Below are 11,242 nucleotides of genomic sequence, written 5' to 3' on the forward strand. Positions count from 1 at the left end.
CCGCGAAAAACCTTGCCTGATTCAAAGTCACCAGTATTTTCTCCAGTGTTTCCTGCTGGAATTTGTGGCTTTGTGTCTTACATTCGTATTCATGACCCATTTTGAGTTTCTGTTTGCATTTGGTGCATGGTTTTGGTCGAAGCACATTTTTTGCAAGTGGTTGTCCATCTCTCGTCTCCTCCCACCCCCACTGTAAGGAACTCTTCCTGTTTTTGAGTAAAATGCCTTCTGCTTGGCTGGACCAAGCCCACTCTGCAGTCAGCCCCATCCTGGATGGAGTGTCCTCCCCGCCTCTGAGTCATCGAACTCGGGGAGGCAGGGGGTCACAGCTGCTATCTGCTGGCTCCTCTGCGCTCACATGCCTGGTCCCCTCTGGGTCCTGGGGGTGGGGCTGGGGCTCCAGGCGCCTTGTCTGCCCAGCTCAGGGTCTGGAAACCCGAGATGTGAGGCTAAACTGTCAGCAGGGCAGATTTACAGCTGTCCCGGAGCAGGCACTGAATACCGATGAGCCCCGCTCCTGTGAGCCTGCTCACGCTGTGCTGAGACGCAGTGACCAGAAGTGATGGCTGTTGTCATTGTTGAAATTCAGGGAGGAGTCGGTCTTGCTCAGGAAACATCCACAGTTAACAGGCATTGTGCCCACACGTGAGAGAAAGCCTTCATTCAAGCCATGTCTGTAATAGTCTCCATCATGACCTGATGAAATTGTCTTTTTAATTTGTGTCTGTTGTTTTATATTTAAGGGAAGAAGTACAAGCTGAGCTGTTTATGTGCCTCCCAGAGGGTTCACCCAAGCGTGAACAGCAGCTCCCTGGCCGTTCGTGCTGGGGGCGGGGGGCTGAACTCAGGGACAGCCCGTGGGTGATGGAGCCCCCAGACCCGGCACAGAGGGGCCCTGTCTGGGTGGCTTCGTCAGCCTGGGCTCCAGCCCAGGGCGGGGGTAGGGGTGGAGAAGGGAGCAGGCTCAGGGCTGTGGTCTGATGGCAGCTGACAAGCCCTGCACGGAGCATGGCAGCCAAGGTGCCCAGAGGGCACCGCCGTCCTGCACGCTGACTCAGGCCTTCATGCGCGCGCACGCGCACACACACACCGCGGCCCTCCCACGGAGTGTTCTTCCTCTCTGCTCTTTGCTGCACACACTTGCATGCGTCCTGACCCTGGCTTTCTGCTGCCACTGGGCTCGGAGTGGGCCTGCTGGGTGTTTCTTGTAACATCTCTGGCTTCACTGACGTCTAACCTCTGACCCGGTCCCGTGCCTGCCTCTCCCTTCAGAGGTAACCACCTTCTGACCCCGGGGGCTGCACCCGGTGCAGAGCTTCGTGGCAGACACGTACGTTTCTGAAAGGCGTGACTGTTATTGCTTTTGAAGTCTTTGTGAGAGGCGTCATGCTTGTGGACATGCAGCGCACTTCACTGCATGGTGCTCAGACTCACCTGTCCAGTGGCCCGCGTGTCTTCGTGTCCCGCTCCAGGACGCCCTCGTGGGACTCCACCACCCCAGTGACGGGCATCTGGGTTTCACCATTGTGAACATTCGCGTGAAGTTTGTTGATGTGCTGGTGCAGGAGTTTCTTCTGGGTGTCCACCTGTGGTCATTGGTGGTCATCCAAAATATAAAGCCTTGATATCAGGGGATCCTGACAAGCTCCTCCAGTTCCTGTTGGCTCTGGAGCAGTTTTTTTCCTCTCTGTTTAGAACTGTGTTTACCTGACGGCCAAAGCTGTTCTCTCATGCTGCTGGGACCTTTGCACGCGGGCTTAGGGAGAAGTGGGGTCACTGCCTGGGAGCCGATGGTCCCCTCCCCCGTTCCGCACTCTGCTGCCTGATCTGTTCTGTCCAACGGCAGCTCATGGCCCGCGGCCAGCTGTCTACGCTTGTCACGTCACCCTCGCGGTTGAAGCAGTGTGGGCCCCTTCAGAGTGTGAGCACGAGGCCATCATTAAGAGAGGCCGTTGTTGGAGTAGTCGGCACCAGAGGAGAGCTGGACGCCCCTTCTCAGCCTGCGGGAGCAGCTCCTGGTCACCCAGACAGAAAACAAAACAGAAACCAAGGGTTGTGTGTGTGCGGGTGGTTGTGTGTGTGTGAGTCTGTGCATGTGGTTGTGTGCGTGTGGGTCTTTGTGTGAGGTTGTGTTTACAGGTCTGTGTATGGCTGTGTGTGTGCAGGTCTGTGTGTGTGGCTGTGTGTGTGGGTCTGTGTGTGGTTGTGTGTGTGGGTGTGTGTGTGGGTCTGTGTGTGTGGTTGTGTGTGCGGGTCTGTGTGTGGTTGTGTGTACAGGTCTGTGTGTGGCTGTGTGTGTGCAGGTCTGTGTGTGGTTGTGTGTGTGGGTCTGTGTGTGGTTGTGTGTGCGGATCTGTGTGTGGTTGTGTGTGCGGGTCTGTGTGTGGCTGTGTGTGTGGTTGTGTGTGTGGGTCTGTGTGTGGTTGTGTGTGCGGGTCTGTGTGTGGTTGTGTGTGCGGGGCTGTGTGTGGCTGTGTGTGTGGGTCTGTGTGTGGTTGTGTGTGCGGGGCTGTGTGTGGCTGTGTGTGGTTGTGTGTGCGGGTCTGTGTGTGGTTGTGTCTGCGGGTCTGTGTGTGGTTGTGTGTACAGGTCTGTGTGTGGCTGTGTGTGTGGGTCTGTGTGTGTGGTTGTGTGTGCAGGTATGTGTGTGTGCTGGGCACGAGCATGGGGCAGCTGTTGCCAGGTCTTCTGCCCGGTGGTCTGGGGATTAGAGACAGGAAGCCTGTCTCAGCCGTGCGGTCATTCCAGGCCCGCAGCGTGCCCTCCACAGGTCCTGGGACGTTTGCCTTTGGGACTGGCTGGGCCAGTGGATTCAAGTGCTAATCTCATCCAGAAACACCCCCCTACACCCACGCCAAACACATAGGATGTTTGTCAAATGTCTGGGCATTGGCCCAGTCAAGTTGATGAGCCAGGCATGGTGTGAGCATGGACAGTCCTGGGCTGGAGTGGACTGCCCCGCCTGCAGCGGGCTCTTGCCTGTGGGACACGGGGAGAAGGGCCTTGTCGATGGTCCTGAGGGTGCTGATAGAAGCCCTGTCCCCCTCTGATGGAAAGGCCCTGCAGAGAGCTGACCAGGTGGCAGGGAGGGAGCTCAGCTGGGTCTGGGCGAGACCAGCTGTTTCTTCATGTTTCCCCCAAGTCCAAGCTTCAAGGAAGGAAGCCCTTGGCCCCAAACACGTTTTTTGTTGCTGTTGGTTTCTGTTGTGTTTGGAAATGCTAGGCTATGGTTTCCCAGAACAGTAGTGCTCGCGCGGAGAGTTTCTGGTTGTAACCCATCCCCCACTGTTCCATGAGCTGATCGTATGCCTATTTGTGTGGCTTACTTCTGAGCCCCTGGGACCTGGAGTGGGGGTGATGTTTGGGGGCAGAGAGCAAAGATCTGGGCTGCAGGGCATTGCCCCTGCCACATGCCTGTCGAGTTGGGCCCTGGGCCTCTGCCCGGCCCACCCCGTGTTCGGACCTGGGTTCACTTGCCCTGCACGCATTTCTGGACAACATGAGGCCCCCCACCTGCAGTTGATTCCAACCCCAGGAGGGTTGGCCACCCTGCCAACAACTTCTTGTTTCCTGATAGTTGAGGAAGCAGCGGGAATCCCCAGCACAAACACAGACGTCGGGGTGGTGCCTCGGGCTCGCTTTTGACAGAAACCGGCGTGCCGTCTCCAGCCCGTGTGTCTGAGTGCACTTGCGTGTGCCGATGGGTGTTACTGATGAGCGTTCTGTGTCTGCAGCTATGAGCAGAGTTCTGATGTCTCTGTGCCCATGGGGCTGGGTGCCAACATAGAGACAGCGCTGCTGCCAGCTGGGTTGTGTCGGCCCGTACCCTCCTACCCCCTTGTCCTTCCTTCGTCCATCTTGGTGACTGTGACATAACCCACTTAGTGACGCTGGTTATCACTCTTCCTGAATGACCACTTGAATCCATACCACTCACCCTCCAGTGCAGCCCAGTATAAAAATGACATCACAACCCCTCCCTCCAGAAGGAAGGGTGAGGCTGCGGTTCTGGGTGCCCACCCTGATCGAGACATCACTGCCCCGCTGGGCTGGGAGCGATGCATCCCATGTCGCTCCTCCCCCACGACGTTCACCCCCCTCCGTGTGCAGGCGCTGCCCTATCCCCTCTCTGTGAAGCGCTGCACGCAGGGATGTACCTGGCTCACTCACTGTGTGGACAAACCTTTGGTGTGGACCTCAAGACACACTCAGACCACCCTGGCCCCTAACACAGTCAAATAACTGACTGACCAGCAAGTGGACAGGTGTGCTCACGGAGGCAAAGACCATGCCTCTCTGATCTGCAGCCTCACAGCCTCTGGGCTTCTGGAAAACAGTGGAAGGGAGGGCTCCTGGATCCCCAAGAACCCCCCGCAGGCCCAGGGACCCACCAGGAGTCTTAGGACGCAGCCCAGAATGGAGGCCCAGCTCAGACCTTGTGCATGATGTCCTGCAGGGACGTGGCTGGCTCTGCAGGGCCGGGAGACCCAGAAGGAGGCTCCTACACATTCTCTCTCCTTTGTAGGCCACAGGGAGTGCGCTCCCTGGCCGTGGAAACGCGGCCGTGTGTGTGGTGTCTCTGCTGGGGAGCTGGAGGGGGTTTCATCTAAGGCTCAGAGCTCAGTGCTTTTATTGGGGCTACTCATGTGGGCACCCCCTGCCCGTACAATGCCAACCTCAGAAGTAGGCAGATGCTTGCCATAAATCACACCGTTTGTACAAACAGTTTCAGCTAGCTTACGAGCAGGACCTCTTCACCCCAGGAGAGTTTCAAAAGCCAGGTTCCCAGAGGCCAGTCCAGGGCCAACCTGGCAGGCAGGCCCCTGTGCTGCCAGTGACTCAGCTCCTGCCCACAGAGGTGCTCCTGACTGAGGAGCCCGCAGGTCAGGAGACCCAGGGCAGGCCCCGGCGAGGACCCGTACTCGCCTGCCCTGGGCCTGGCGCAGCTTCAGTGTGGGTGAGTTCTTGGGCTGACGGGGACGGTCGGGAAGTTGGGCCAGTGGCCAGAGAAAGGAGGGGTGGAGGACACCGTGTCCCCAAGAGGACGTGGGACTGGGGGCCAGGAGAGAGTGGAGGTCTAGAAGTCACGCCTCTCTGTGTGTGTGTACATGTGTAAATGTGTGTGCATCAGGAGGGAGGGGAGGTCTGGAAGCCTGGAAGCAGAACCACACCTCCGAGTGTGTGCGCGCGCACATGTATGCATATGTGTGTGCACATGTGTGTGTCAGGAGGGAGTGGAGGTCTGGAAGCATAACCACACCTCTGTATGTGTGCACATGTGTGTGTTGCGCATGCGTGCGTGTGTGTGTGTGTGCATGTGCAGTGCCACAGTCCTGGGTGGGAGCTGAGGGAGCCCGTCCTGGACGCAGTGCTGTGGGTGTGAGAGTGGAGGGCAGGCAGGCTCAGGAGAAGGGGCCCATGACCTCAGGGAACGGGATGCCATCACCTTGTCCCTTCAAGCTGGGAGGGTGACTTTTGAATGCCACACATTATTTTCCACAAGATTCTTGTTCTGTATTTATTTGTGTGTGGCTCACACCCCAGACAGTCATCATCTTAACTCAGGGAGGCAGTGATGTGGTGGAGGCCCGCGAGCAGGTGGCCAGGGCCCTGGCTCTGGTCAGCCCGGAGGTGCAGTGTCAGGAGACCCCTTGGCATCGCAGGGCTTCGGTCTTTCCATCTGCAAAGTGAGAAGGTCCTTTCTAACAGCTCGAAGTGGCCGGACTGATGGAACCTATTTAGGAACGGATCAGATGCAGGACCTAAGAAGCAGTGTCACTTGAACTCAGCAGAGATGTCAATGGAGAGGTGTGACCCTCAGTGAGATGAGCTCACTGCAATTCCACTGCGTTTAGTGTTCATTCTTCTTGGTGGAATATCCCCTTACTGAGAAGTTAGTTTAACAATTAAAAACCAAAATTACTCTGTGCAGTTTCTAATGTCTGTGACCTCAGGTTCCACCTCTGGATGCCCCCCCATCCACCCCCATCCCCTCCCCTCTCCTCCCCCCTCCTCCCTCCCCTCTCCCTCCTCCCTCTGCTTCCCCTCCTCCCTCCCCTTCTCTCTCATTATTCTCTCCCTCCTCTCTCCCTCCCTCCCCTCTCCCCGCTCCTCTCCCTTTCCCTCCTCCCTCCCCTCTCCCTCCACCTCTGCTCCCTCCTCCTCCCTCCCCTTCCCTCTCATCATCCCTCCTCTCCCCTCTCCCTCCTCCCTCCTCCTCCCTTCCCCTCCTCCCTCCTCTCTCACCCCACCCAGTCTGCTGCTCCAGGGCCCGCCCCTTCTTGTTAGATGTGGATCCTGGGAAGCACCTTCTTAACTTCTTCCAAATATTAAAGATGTAAAACGTGAAAAGAAAGAATTGGCACATACCAGGGGCCCACTTTCTAAGTACTGAGAAAAAACAAAAACTCGGCTTAAATGACATTCTCCCACGTGTGGGAGGGAGCTCTGAGGCCACGTCTGCATGTGACCTCATGAAGCACTTGACGTCTGTGGCTTGCAGCTCCTGGGAAGAGCCCTGAGCATCTCCAGGCAGACGCTCAGCATGGCACTGAGTTTGGGCCAGGCTGTCCACCTGTGGAGCCAGCATCCTTCATTTCCCCAGACCTCTTCCCCGCCCGGAGTCCCTGCCAGTGGCCCAGGTATCTCACACTAACAGAAAGCATCTGTCTTCACTCTTTCAGAGGAGAAGCAGCACGGCGATGAAGCCAGTTTAAGGCGTGAGTTCCACTCCTTGAGCATCGTGGTCCACAGCCTGGGAGAGCCTCCCTGCACTGGGACACAGCCCGACTTGCGGCTTGGAGGTGGTCCTTCTGTTAACCTCGCACCCTTGAGTCTAAGGTTGTGCTGTCAGTAATGCAGTGTGTGTGTGTGTGTGTGTGTGTGTGCATGAGTCTGTGTGTGCACACACACGTGCTCTGTCAGAAGACACACAGGGTTGAGCTCTTTTGAGGCACTTAGAGATTGATGTACTGGGTAATGAGATGGGCAGCCAGGTGAGAAGGTAACAGACAACATTGTATAAAAGAAACACAAGCTACATTGCCCAGGAGCTGGAGGGAGGTCCGCCTGTGTTGTCTGCAAGTGTTAGGTTCACTTTATATTTGTGTCGGAAGAAACGTTCCACTCGGGTACGGATGACAGAGGCAGCCAGACCAGGCTTGATTCCCTAGGATGAATCGAGAGAAAGATTACAGGATCAGACAGACATGCTTTTCTCTAGTGGGTGCAGATTTTCCGCTGGGCAATGGACGATTAATCAACACTTGTCCAAGAAGGATGCATCCTTTCTGTTGTCTTTAAAGCCACAGTTATGTATTCACTTGGACAAGAAATGGGGCCAGTTCACTGCTTTTCCATGTGAGCTTGATGTCAGGTTTGTATCTCAAGTCCAAAGTCTGCTTTAACCCTCCCTACATTCTTTTGTCTTGTTCTAATGACTGCCCGGCTTGGCACATTTGTTGTACTCAAGCAAATGGCAAACAATAGACTTGCATGAATGAAAGCCACCGTGGAGCTATGGATGAACCCCCAGAGTGATGCTGATGGAGTGTATGATGCAGGCGTCAGGAGCCGCTCCACAGTTCCATTCCTGAGGGCCTGCCCGGCGCGGTGTGTACCTGCCCAGGAGCAGCAGTTATGGAGGCTGGCCATTTGGGATCCCAAAATGTGCATTTTAAACCCAAACTCACACCCCTCGTTGTTTATTTGGGTCATCATGATTTTCATGTTGTACATATGTCTGGAGTACTTCATATGCCCATACATCCCAGATTCTCAATCACAGCTTTGTAATTTTTAAAAGGAGGCAAACTCTACAGGAAAGAGAAACATGTAAATATGTACCAATACTTATGAAGTCATTATTATCTGTATGTAAATAGGATGTGCGTTGGAAAGGGAAAATGGCTCAGTGAATGTTTTAAGTAATCCATGTACCAAACTGCATTTCAAAACTGCATGTTCCCCAAAGCACACAGTCAGCTGCGATGCCAAGTCTTCTCTTCAGACACCGTTGTTTCTGTTCATGTATCACGGGCACCTTCTGTTCATCTGACTACAAAATCCAGCATCTCAGGGTTGGGCTTTTGAAAAAAAAAAAGAGAGAGAGAAGAAAGAGACAAATATGGGTGTTCGTCACTAATTCCTGCCAATCCACTGAGCGTCTGAAGAATTCTAGTATTTTTAAATTATATGCATTTTCTAAATACTAGAATGTACCTTTTATTCAAAACCAGTGGACTGGATTGAATTGAATATTTGGGCTCTCTGTTTAGCTCTTCAAATAGAGGAAGTGTCAGGAAGAGGGTGAAACACAGAAGTGTTTGCTGCGTAACTGAGGTGTGTGCAGCCTAACAGCTATCACCACACGCAGCGCGCACGATGTCTAGGAAAACACACACGTGCTTTCATTTGTCCAAAGCAGAATTCCCGTGCACAGCATCCATAAAACACACACGCTTCCGTTCGTCTAAACCAGAATCCATGTAGACTGCGGCTTCTTGTTGACACAGTGTGTGTCCCTCGTTCCCATGGTCTCAAGCTCCAGTTGCTGAAGGACCGTGGCTTTTCCTTCAAGTGCTCAGCCCTCGAGGAGCCTGTAGCCTTCAGGACACCCCGAGTGCCTTACGCGGCTGTGAACACCAGCCGGCAGTCAGGAGGGAGGGCGTGCCGGGAGTGGGTTTGGAGGTGTCGGACATTAATCTACACTGACCATCACTGCGTCATGGACCTTAAGATGGACTGTATGTTTTAACACAGTAATGGATTTACGTTTAGGCTCAGGAAAATCAAGCTGTACATATAGGTATCAAATCATATATTTGTTTACTGTATATTTTTTAAAAGCTTTATTGTGAATTTATGCAAACACGAATGAGGACTTGTTTTCTCATGGCCGTGCGCCAGGCAGTGTTTGTGTTCCCTGAAGCAATTCCTTAATAACCAGACTCTAAACACGTGATACTCTGTGCAGTGCTAAACAGTATTCTGAGGCCTAAAATAGGTTTGTATGGTGATCAACTACAGATTTTACACATATTTTTGTATTGTGATTCCTATGATATATACCAGAGAATTTTTACTCATTTGTAAATTACTGTACAGTTTTTAATAAAGATTGTTTTAAATCTTAGAATATCAAAGTTCTCCACCTCACAAAGTATTAAAGTCTGGACTTATCGGCTACAGTAGCCACTTCTGTGTTCTGTGTCCACTCTCTGAATGACAGTGCGTCTTCCCACACCAGAAAGGAGAGCTGGGCCTTCTGCGCATTGGGAAGGGGGACCCGGGCGTCTCACATACAGCCTTGTCCTAAGTCATGGGGGGGGGGGGGCGCTCATCCAGAGGACAGGCTCTGAGGTCACCTGAGGTCAGCCGCAGGGGAGGCCTGGTCCTCGGCTGTTTGTCAAATGAGAACCAAGGGAGGAGTCAAGTCCCTGAGAATGGTGAATTTCCGCGAATGAATAGGAACATGTTTCAGTGGCAGTGACCCCACACAGGTGGGTACAGGCTGCCTGATCTCTTTGGGAAAGCTGGGGACCCAAGGTGGGGCTGGGACCAGGGGCGGGAAGGGTTGATTGGGCTCTGCAGGGCTCTTACGCCTCCCGCTGTCCCAGCTTAGGCTTTGAAATTCCAGCCGCAGCTGCTCTAACAGAAGCAAGGACTGGGATGTCTTTTCCTTAAAAACCAGTCCCTGGGGGGGTGCTTGACGGAGTGACAGCACTGTCCTGGGATGCTGGGCGGGCTCGGAGTCCTCCTACTGTGTCCCACCCAAACTCTGAACTTGCTTTTTAAAAAATAAGTGTTTATCTATCTGGCTGCATTGTGTCTTAGTTGCCTCACATGGGCCTGGTTGCTCTGCAGCATGTGGGGTCTCAGTTCCCCTACCAGGGACGGAACCGTGTCCCCGCCTTGCAAGGCAGATTCGCAACCACTGGAGCACCAGAGAAATGCCTGGAGTCTGCTTTTACGGGCAGTCAGGATCAGCCTCTGTGGTCACATCATCCCCCCCACCACCACCCGCCCTGCTCTGCCCTTCCAACTCGCCAAACGTTAGAGTCAGAGCCTCCTTGCCTGACTTGAGATCGCCCACAGGGCCTGGAAATGTAACTGGAGTTTTGAAAAACTGTGGGTGTTTTTTTTTTTTTTTTTTTCCTTTTCCCCTGCCTGCTCTCCGCCGGTCCTTCTGCAGGTTGAGAGGGAGTTCAGAACCCAGTTGCGAAGCGGCTTTGCTTGGGCAGAAAGCGTGCCCTCAGCCCAGACCTGGCGCTTTCAGCACCCGCCGCATGGACAGCGCCGGCTCCGGGCGGGCGCAGGGCAGGGCTTGCGGGTGAGGGGCGGGCAAGGGGGACCGGGCGGGGGGAGCGCCGGGCCGGGTCCGCCCCGTCTACGCGCAGCGCTCAGACCCCGCCACTGGAGGCTCCGGGACCCGCCGCCCCTCGCCCGCTCCTGCAATGGCAGCGAGGCGGCCGCAAGAGCCCGCAGGGGCTCTACCCGCCTGCCTGGGGGCGCGGGGCACGGGCAGCCCCCGGGCCCGCCCCAAGCTCGGCGGAGTCTTCCGCTGCGTGGAGGACGCCTTTGAGAACAAGACACTGCCGCTGGACGCGCTGGGAGGCGGCCACCGGGGTCGGAGAGGCGGAGAGCCCTACAGCGGGCCAAGCGGCTACCCGGGGAGTCCCAGCGAGCCAGGTGGAGACGGCCTGGGGGCCGCGGCGAGTCTCCCAGAGAGGCCCAGGGCGGCCCAGGCCCACGGTCCACAGCAGGTAGTGGCCGCGGTGCGGGGGCTGCGGGCGGCGGGGCCGGTGAGCAGGGAACGCGGGCTCTGCCCCTGAGGCACGACGCTTCCACCCCAGAGGCTCCCCGGGTGCCGTCCAGGGGCCCGTCCTCTTCGAAGAGCCTCCAGCCCCTCCCCGAGGACGCGAGCGCTGGCCGCAGGATCCGTTTCCCCCAACGAGCCGAGCCTAAGCCTGGACCTCCCCATCCTGCGCCCCCTCCCCAGCCCGCACCGCCCCACCCCCACCCCGAGGCCTGGACTCTCCTGCTCTGTTCCTCCTGGGCTCGCATAGCTGTTTCTCTGTGTCTCCTGGTCTCTTTCTGTCCCTTCCGTGTCCCTGCAGCCTCCCTCCTGTCCTCAAGGCTCGCGGGGCTGGCCCTGGACAGTCTCACAGTGAGGTGTCTCCACTGTCCGGCCCCAGGGTCTGGCGCTCCCAGCCCTGCCCTGGCAAATACTCGAAGGAGCCGA

The 11,242-nt window shown here is 55.8% G+C and overlaps 1 protein-coding gene across 1 annotated transcript in view; it reads left to right on the forward strand.

The window, feature by feature from the left end:
• JAKMIP3 (Janus kinase and microtubule interacting protein 3) overlaps nt 1–9,150 on the forward strand; it is a 94,970-nt gene extending 85,820 nt beyond the window's left edge. The window contains exon 23 of the mRNA XM_061162942.1: nt 6,684–9,150. The gene's annotated coding sequence lies outside the window, so the exon portion shown is untranslated. The remainder of the gene's footprint in view (nt 1–6,683) is intronic.
• The last annotated feature ends 2,092 nt before the right edge of the window (nt 9,151–11,242 follow it).

Source organism: Dama dama, chromosome 15, assembly GCF_033118175.1.
Source record: "Dama dama isolate Ldn47 chromosome 15, ASM3311817v1, whole genome shotgun sequence".
NCBI lineage: Eukaryota > Metazoa > Chordata > Mammalia > Artiodactyla > Cervidae > Dama > Dama dama.